We start from the raw sequence: 9,300 nt of genomic DNA, 5'->3' as shown, positions 1-9,300 counted from the left end.
CTGTCATCTGAAGCCCCGCCCTCGCCGACGATGGCCCCGCCCAGGCTGACGAGGTCCCCGCCCCTTGCCGGCGGTGACTCTGCACGCGGTGGCCAGAAGCCTGGTCGTTTCTCAGATCCAGAAGACAGCCCCGCCTCCTGTCAGAAGTCCCGACCCCGCCTCCCGCCCCGTCCCTCGCCGGTGATGGCTCCGCCCAGTGCGACCAGAAGCTTCGCAGTCTGTCAGGTCAGTCCAGAAGACTGCGCCTCCCGCCTTCTGGGCGCACGTTCGGTCTTCCCGCCGACACCGCCGGAACGGGAGAGGCGCCCCCTTGTCACCGTCAGTTCCATCTCCGGCCCGCTGCCCCTGGCCCCGCCTCCAGGACTCCCCGCCCAGTCCTGGAAGCCCCGCCCCGGGAAGCCAGGCTCCGCCTCCGTCCTGGAAGCCCCGCCCCGGGAAGCCAGGCTCCGCCTCCGTCCTGGAAGCCCCGCCCCGGGAGGCCAGGCTCCGCCCCCCGCCCGCAGTGGTCGCGCCGCTGGTCCCTGCAGCTCCACCTCTCGTGGCCTCCGACTCCAGAAGTTCGGTGCGCCCTGGCTTCGGAGCCGCCGGCTGCGCCTCCCGTCACCTTCCCTCGCGAAGGCCTTTCGAGTCCTCCCCTTCCAAAAATGCAGACAGCTTCCACGGGATGTAGTCCTGCGGCTGCTCAGGGTGGAAAGCTGACGCAGGAAAGCGGCGTAGGCCTGCTTATTATTCGCTGTGTCATCTTGGGGTGCTAGAGCTGGCGAGCGCTCCGGCTCATCGAGTGAGGGACCCTCCATGAGTGGAGGGACCCGAGCCCTGCTCTGCGCGGCGACCCCGGATTTACCACAGAAAATATCAACGCCGTCGCGCTCACCTGAAAGTAAGCCGCCAGTGCAAACTGCCGGTCCGAATTCTAGAAACCGTGTGGTGAGGGACGAAAGGGGAAGAAGGATCGTTGATCACGAGCTACCATACCGTGATCAACACGATGTCGGAAACGATAGGTCTCCCCACAGGGTCCGGTCTCTGTACAAGGACGCTCCCTAGGGGTCACCCCGCGCCCACCGAGAGCCCCTGGGACTTGGTCCCCAGGGAAAACAAATGGTGCAGATGCAGCCGTTCGTTCTTTCTTCCGTACGTCTAAGGGCTACTGTCGGACACTGTGGCAGAGGGAAGCCTGAGGTGGGCAGCAGGCTTGTTTCCCAGGCGTATCCTCCAGTCTAGTGGCCATCAGAGCCCTGACGGCCGCAATGTGTCGAGTGAGGGGGGAGTGGCGACAGATGCAGGAGGGACAGACCCTTCTAGGGATGCTAGTCGTGCACAGAGACTTTCTTCTCTCTTCCTTTCTTTTGGAGAAAAGCAGATAAAGAGTTCTCCCAGGTGCTGACTCACGCTCCCCACGCCCCGGCAGGGTCCCGGCCGAGGTGACGCAAGCACCTGCCGCGCAGCCGTGGGAGCCCAGGCTCCCTTTTCCTCCTGCTCGTGCTCTGCGTCCTCCCCAGCTACGGTGTATGTCCTCTGCTTGTCTCTGAGCTGTCTCGGTGGCTCGGCGCCCCGTTGCCCGCACGGTCACGCGCACGGGGCAGTCCTGCCCGTGGCACGGTGCTGCCAACGGGGTCCCGAGTGTCATCCCCACCACCTGGGGTGGGGGGGAAGGAGAGGGCGGAAAGAAAAAAAAAACAACTGCTGGCTGCCGGCTTAAGTAACGCGAATGTATGTTCGGTACAGCAGATGGTGCCAACCCACATGAATCTGTTTCAAGATCAAGCTCACAGAGTTCCTTGTTTTTATTAAAACAAACTCATTTATTAAAATCGTAAATAGGACTGATCCAACAGCCGTGAGGCTCCAGCAGTGAAGTTTCCACCCAGGGAAGTTTGGAAGAGTCTGGAGATTGTACGCCTAGGTTTTGTGGCTGGTTCCATGCAGGCGGGTACAGCCACCCTGCATGCCTGTCAGGATGAGGGTCCTGCCGCAGGTTTAAAAAAAAAAATGCAGCCCTTTTGTGGTTCAGAGCCTCTCTTCCACCCTTGGAAAATTGGAGGAAAAAGATATTTGCGGGAAGGAAAGAGCTTTCAACAAAAAAGTTTGATAAAAAGCTCAATAAAGTTCCATGAAAAGCTCTTATCTCCGGGGGACAGGCTTCCAATAGCACGTTTCGCAGTTGCTCCCCTCTGTTACTATTCTTCTCTTCCATGTTGTGTGTGTGGGGGGGGGGATTCAAATTCATAATACCATGAAGCAGGCCTGCCAAAAAGCCTTCACAATCCGACACTTTGAACTTTTATCCCTATTTAGGTGAGCTGGCAGCTAGCCGGAGTGAAGGGTTCCCGGGGTTTCCTCAAGTGGCTACTTCAGAGGCGAGCCAAAAAGCTTTCCGCCAAAGCTCCTGCAGCATGAACAGCTTCAAAATACACCGGGCCCTTTTCTCTGTACAATGACAATAGTATGGACAGGGTCCAGCACAGATAGCCTAGTGGCTAAATCCTCACCTTGCAGCGAGCTGGATGGGGAAACTGAGCAGTCGCGACATGAACCAGCATCCTGGCACATGCAAGGTGAGGATTTAGCCACTATGCGATTGCACTGGGCCCAGGGAGGTTGCTGGTTTAAAAAGGTCTGTTTTTGCTTGAAAGTCAGTTACAGAGGAACGGGGGAGACAGGGAGTGCAAGAGGTCTTCCATTCCCTGGCTCATTCCTCAAATGATGCCATGTCCAGAGGTGGGCCAGTCCAAGGCTGGGAGCCAGGAGCTTATTCCAGATTTTCTGTGTGGGTGTAGGTTCCAAAGTTTTGAACCATCCTCCACTGTTTTCCCAAATCACAATTAGGGAGCTGGATGGAAAGTAGAACATCTGGGACATGGGCCAGAACCTATATAAGAAGATGCTGACGCCACAGGAGGAGGATTAGTGTGCTATACCACAGTACTGGCCTGGCCATTTTACAAGTATTAAGAATATCAACTGGTTTTTACTCTTGCTACTTCCATCTTATTGTTATTTAAAGATTTATTTAGGGCCCAGCACAGTAGCCTGGTGGCTAAAGTCCTCACCTTGCACGCACCAGGATTCCCATATGGGCACCAGTTCAAACCCCAGTGACCCTGCTTCCCATCCAGCTCCCTATTTGTGGCCTGGGAAAGCAGTGGAAGATGGCCCAAACCCTTGGGACCCTGCACCCATGTGAGAGACCCAGAAGTAGTTCCTGGCTCCTGGTTTTGGATCAGCTCAGTTCTGGCCATTGTGGTCATCCGGGGAGTGACTCGGCGGACGAAACATCTTCCTCTCTGTCTCTCTTCCTCTCTGTATACCTGACTTTCCAATAAAAATAACTAAATCTTAAAAAAAAAAATTTATTGGAGAAACAGATCTTCAGAGAGAAGGAGAGAGAGCAATATCTTCCGGCCCCTGGTTCACTCCCCAGGCGGCCACAACTGCCACAGCTGAATTGATTCAAAGCCAGGAGACAGGAGTCTCTTCCGTGTCTACCACAGAAGAATCCTGCCTTTAATCACAGCGTGGTAAATCTGAGGCAGTCACACTTCGGAGCTGGCACTCTGGTGCACCAGTTAACCTGCAATGCTGGCATCCTACTGAGTGCCAGCTCAAGTCCTATTTGCTCCATTTCCAATCTAGCTCTCTAACACGCCTGGGACCACAGGCGTTGGCCTAGGACTCGGGCCCCTGCCATCCACATGGTTTCCCTGGAAATTCCTGGCTTCAACCTGGCCCAGCTGGCCATGACAGCCATCCATGTAGGAAGTGAACCAGTAGATGGAAAATCTCTTTCTGTTGTTCCCTGCCTTTTAAAAATTCTGCCTTTAAAATAAATCTTTCAAAAAAAGAATATTATCCTAATCTGAACATATTAATCTTATGATAAATATTCCCTTAGAAATGTGCGGGCAGAGTTAGGCACGAGTGCTTGCCTTTCCTGTAACCTCATCCTCGCTTCAATATGGGAGTTGGCTGCAGGTGCACTTCAAGAGATGGAGCTTGGCTGGTCCTGTGGCCAGCTTTGGCCACTAAAATATGACAGAAATGGTGCATCAGCTCCGAGCCCGAGCTTTAAAGACTTATTCTATTTTGGGTCTGGCACGATGGCTCAGTGGCTAAATCTTTACAGTGTATGCACTGGGGATCCCATATGGGTGCCAGTTTGTGTCTTGGCAGCTCTACTTCTCTTCCAGCTCCCTGCTTGTGACCTGGGAAGACAGTGGAGCAAGGCCCAAAGCCTTGTGATCCTGCACCAACGCTGAAGACCCAGAAGAAACTCTTGGCTTTGAGTCAGCTCAGCTCCAGCTGTTGCAGTCACTTGGGGAGTGAACCAGCGGGTAGAAGGGCTTTCTGTCTATCCTTCTGTTCAAAAATCTGATCTGCTTTTACAATATAGATAAATATTTTCCTTACTTATTTTTATTACAAAGTCAGATATACAGAAAGGAGGAGAGACAGAGAGGAAGATCTTCCGTCTGATGATTCACTCCCTAAGTGAGCGCAGTGGCCGGTGCTGCACCAATCCAAAGCCAGGAGCCAGGAACTTTCTCCAGGTCTCCCACGTGGGTGCAGGGTCCCAAGGCTTTGGGCTGTCCAGGCCACAAGCAGGGAGCTGCATGGGAAGTGTAATAAAAATGAATAAATCTTTAAGAAAAAAATCATTATTGCATGGTTGATCAGGGTGGGTAGGATTGAGGTTTAGGGAAAATTTGGTGTACTCATTGCTTCCAAATTTGCTATTTCTTCTTGTTGTTCTTGGGGGAAGGGAAGAGTTACAAAGGGAGAACCGCCTCACGACTATTCACACGTCCCAGTCCCCAGGGATGAGGAACTGCCATCTCATCAACCCAGAGTCTCAATGTGCACATAGTCCAAGGGTTCTGTCCAAGTGGTTTGGATAGTTCTGAAATGCTGCATTTCCACTGATCCAAGGATGATGTCACCCTCCCAATGTCCATTGGCTTCATTCACCAAGAATTTTGCTGTCATCGTTTGTTAGGGTAGCTGTCCAGCTTGTTCTGTTCTCCTTCTTCTGCTAAAGCACCAAATATGCTGCCATATTCTCCTTTTACAACATGGCCTGTGTCCACTGCTCCACCTTTTTCATTAAGTAGGACATGTACCCAGGTCAGGTGTCCCAAGAATCACTGGATCCCCTCCTGTGGCTCAAGAACCTGGCACTTACCTAGTAGGTGGGCCCTGGGACCCTGGCCAGGCGACCCAGGCCCCGCTGTATCCTCCACCCCTGGGGTTCAGGAAACCGAGACCTACCGAGAAGGCGGGCCCCAGGATCTGGGCCAAGCGACTCAAACCCCACCAGTTCCCCCATCCCCGGGGCTCAGGAACTCAGCCCCTACCACACAGGTGGGCCCCAGGACCTGAGCCATACTTCCTGAGCCCTGTCAGATCCCCAATCCCTGGGACTCACATACCTGGCACCCTCTGGACCCAAGCTGGCATGACTCACCTCATCTCAGCATGTGCAATCTTATTATGCAGCCTGGCCCAGTCTAATCTGTCCCCTGTTCCAGCTCCTGCTGGTGAGTGCTGCAGCCTGTCCCAGCCCAGTCTGATAGCTGTCCCCGTCCTAATGTGAACTGGCTGGTGTTGCAGCCCAATCTGGCTCTTCTTGTCCCCTGCCTTGGTTCTCAGACCTGCCAGTGGGTATTATGTGCTGGCCCAGATTGGTCTGTCCCCAGAACTGACCCACATCTATGCCGGCGGGTACTGTAACCTGGCATGGTCTGGGCTGCTCCTTGCCTTGAGTCTTGTGCTCACCTGCAAGGACATTCCTGTTTTTAAAGAGATTTAAAAAAAAGTTTCTATTGGGGCCAGCATGGTGGTGCAGCAGGCTACTTCTCCACCCTGTGGCCCTGGCATCCCATAATGGTGCTGGTTCCTGTCTTGACTGTTGTACTTTTCTTTCAGCTTCCTTTTATAAACTTGGAGGTCTGGCGGCATGGCCTAGCAGCTAAAGTCCTCGCCTTGGGCATGCCAGGATCCCATATGGGGCTCCGGTTCTAATCCCGGCAGCTCCATTTCCCATCCAGCTCCCTGCTTGTGGCCTGGGAAAGCAGTCGAGGACAGCCCAAGGCCTTGGGACCCTGGATCCTGTGTGGGATACCCGGAGGGAGTTCCTGGCTCCTGGCTTCAGATCAGCATAGCATCGGCCATTGTGCTCACTTGGGGAGTGAATCATTGGATGAAAGATCTTCCTCTCTGTCTCTCCTCCTCTCTGTATATCTGACTTTCCAACAAATGGATAAATATTTAAAAAAATAAATAAACTTGGGAAGCAATGGAGGATGATCCAAGTCATTGGGCCCCTGCACCCATGTGGAAGACCCAGAGAAAACTCCTGGCTTTGTATCAGCTCAGCTTTGGCCATTGCAGCCATTTTGGGAGTGATCTTGTGAGTGAAAAGCCTCTCGACCGAGCATGATAGCCTAGTGACTGAAGTCCTCATCTTGAATGTTCCAGAATCCCATAGGGGTGTGGATTCATGTTCCAGCTGCTCCACTTCCCATCCAGCTCCCTGCTTGAGGCCTGGGAAAGCAGCAGAGGATGGTTCCAAGCCTTGGGACCCTGCACCCAAATGGGAAACTGGAAGCAGCTCTGGGCTTTCGGCTTCAAACTGGCTCAGCTCTCGCCATTGTGGCCACACGGGGAGTAACCTAGCAGGTAGATCTGTCTTTCCTGTTTGTAAATCTGATAAAAAATAAACCTTAAAAAAAAAAGGAAAATTTTCTCTACACTTCCTCTTTGTGAAATTTGCCATTCAAATAAAAATAAAATTTAAAAACGTTTTTAGTACTAAAGGAGTGTATGGTCACCACAAAACTTAACAAAATACAGAATCCATCCTTTTTTTTTTCCCCTTCCTGTCTCAACATTTTAGTGTAGTTCCAGGTTGGCTATTTTTAGTTGAAAGAAAATGTGTAGTTATATGCATTCTTTCTCCTGAAAAGCTATTTGGCCTCAGAATATTTGAAAACCGCCTTGTTAGATGTAGACATGTTCATTTAGTTAGCATTTTTGTGATTACATTTTGTGCAACAGCTGTGAGGTGAAGGCTCCAAAGACAGCAAGGAATTTGAGTGGTGGTGGAAATTTCCGTTTTCTCTGCAGTCGGATGGAGAAAGAGACTTAGGAGAAATCTAAGGAAGAGCAGCAAAGAGGCACAGGCCGTGGTCGCAGACCCAAGATCTGTAAACTGCATGGGAAAAAATGTACAGAAGTTAAGATTGCGGATAGTTTAGTCTTCATAAGTAAAACGAAGCTTGTTTTTTTAAATCCTAATTTTCCTAAAATATTCACTACAGTAAATTGCTACCATTAGGATTCATCACACGTAATCAGTTTCCAAATGATTTCATGAATACATTACCTATTGAAATGAGCACTCCCCCACCCCCACCCCCCCGCCACTCCCCCGAGTCAATCTTCAAGCCAATTGAAGTTTCACAATGGTTCTTTACGCTGAGACTAGTAAATGTGTCCGCATGCCTGGGGTCCCCACGGCCAGCTCTCGGTCTTGGTCCCATATCTTTCAGCCATTCAGATCGTTTTGGTTTGGCATGTGTTCTGAAGGTAGCAGTATTCCAGGAGCCTCTTGCTGCATGCTACGTGCTGTAGCTCTGACTCCTCGCCAGAGCTAGGATGCTGGCAGCAGCGCTGATGCCTCACATGTAGTCATTTCATTTCCAACTCTTGCACATAAAATTACACAGCCAAAACACAAAGCTTCCAGATTTTCTTTTTCAAAAACAGGATAAAAACAGAGCATTGCTCCGAAACAAAACAATCTTTAAAACAGGAAACAGTTGAGAAATAAAATTGCTATGCTGTCAAATTGTTGGACCATCTCATAATTTTCATGGATCTTACAAAGGCAGAGTGTCTTAGGTTAGGCTTCCCTTAAAGCAGACCCCGAGCACAGGATACGTGAGTGGCTGGTTTGTAAGTAGTGTGTGGGAGGCAAAGGGGAAGGAAGCTCAATGCATAGTTGCAAGCAGGTTACTACTCTGGGATCGAGGCAACCTTGGTCCCAAGGCTTTGGGCCATCCTCTACTGCTTTCCCAGGCCATAAGCAAGGAGCTGGATGGGAAGTGAGCAACTGGGACACAAACTGGTACCACACGGTATCCCTGTTATTTGCAGGAATTTTGTCCACTCTAGCGCCAGTAAGTTGTCCAAGTTGCTCCAGGAACATAAAGCATAACTAGGTACCTGTGACAAGGCTGGGCATGAGTCGCTGCAGCTGTGCTAAGAGCTGCGATTTACTGACTGTCATTTATTACTCAGACTGCCCCCTGGAAGTTGCAAGCCTTCCATACATCCCAGAATTTCAACAGTACTGACAAGAGAATCACCAACACGTTTTTCCTCTAGGTGGATAAATTCCTGGTGCTTTCTATTCCATCATCTTCCCAGAGACCTTGCTATCTATGAGGACTCTTGAGAAGATTCTTGGGAAAACGGAATGCAGTTTGCATCTCCTTTTTTTAAAAAGGGGACAAAAAAAAATCCTCATAAATCTAAAACATCATGTCATTTTTCCTACAATTTCTCAAGAGCTTTCTGAGGACCTGTATACATGTTAAAATTTTGCATCACTTAATTCTATTTTCCACACTTTTGGAAATATCTTCATTATGTCTTGGCCATCTCTTCGCGCACCCCAAATGCAATCAGAGTGGTATGCAATTATGTACTTTCTCCCCACTCTATTTACTGACTCCTGGGTTGAACTTTGCCACTCCTGAGACCTTGAGGTAGAAACATTAGAATTCAAGCGCTACAGCTTTTCTCGAGAACATGGTCATGGCTCCAATCATTTGGTCTGTTAAGTACTCCTTTCCGGTAGAGTTGTTCACTGGAAAATTGCAGTGATCATTAGGAATTCAGAACTGTACATCTGGGTTATTCCCCTTGCAAGGGAGATGGTAAAGTGGGCTGCTCTGATTACCAGCCTTATGACTAGACAGAAATACACCAGCTTCTTTAATTTTTAATTATTTATTTTCGATAAGACAGGGACAGGGGCAGGGAGAGGTAAAAAGAGTAAGCTAGCTCCCATTTACTTCCCAATGAATCAACTGGAGCTGTGAGCCCAATCCACGTCTCCCTGATGACGGCAGATACTGAGCCACCTTGTGCTATCACCTGTTGCTTCATGGCGTATACATCAGTGGCAAGACAGGTCTTGAAAACCAGCACCGTCAGGCCAAAACAAGCTAGGTTCAGGAGCAAAGCAGGCAGTTCAACAGGGGCTGTAGCTGTCCCAACTTCTTGGCCACTGTC

This window comes from Ochotona curzoniae, unplaced genomic scaffold, assembly GCF_017591425.1.
Source record: "Ochotona curzoniae isolate NIBS_2020 unplaced genomic scaffold, NIBS_Ocur_1.0 contig_3190, whole genome shotgun sequence".
In the NCBI taxonomy this organism is placed as follows: Eukaryota; Metazoa; Chordata; class Mammalia; order Lagomorpha; family Ochotonidae; genus Ochotona; species Ochotona curzoniae.
Note: the sequence above shows the minus strand (reverse complement) of the source record.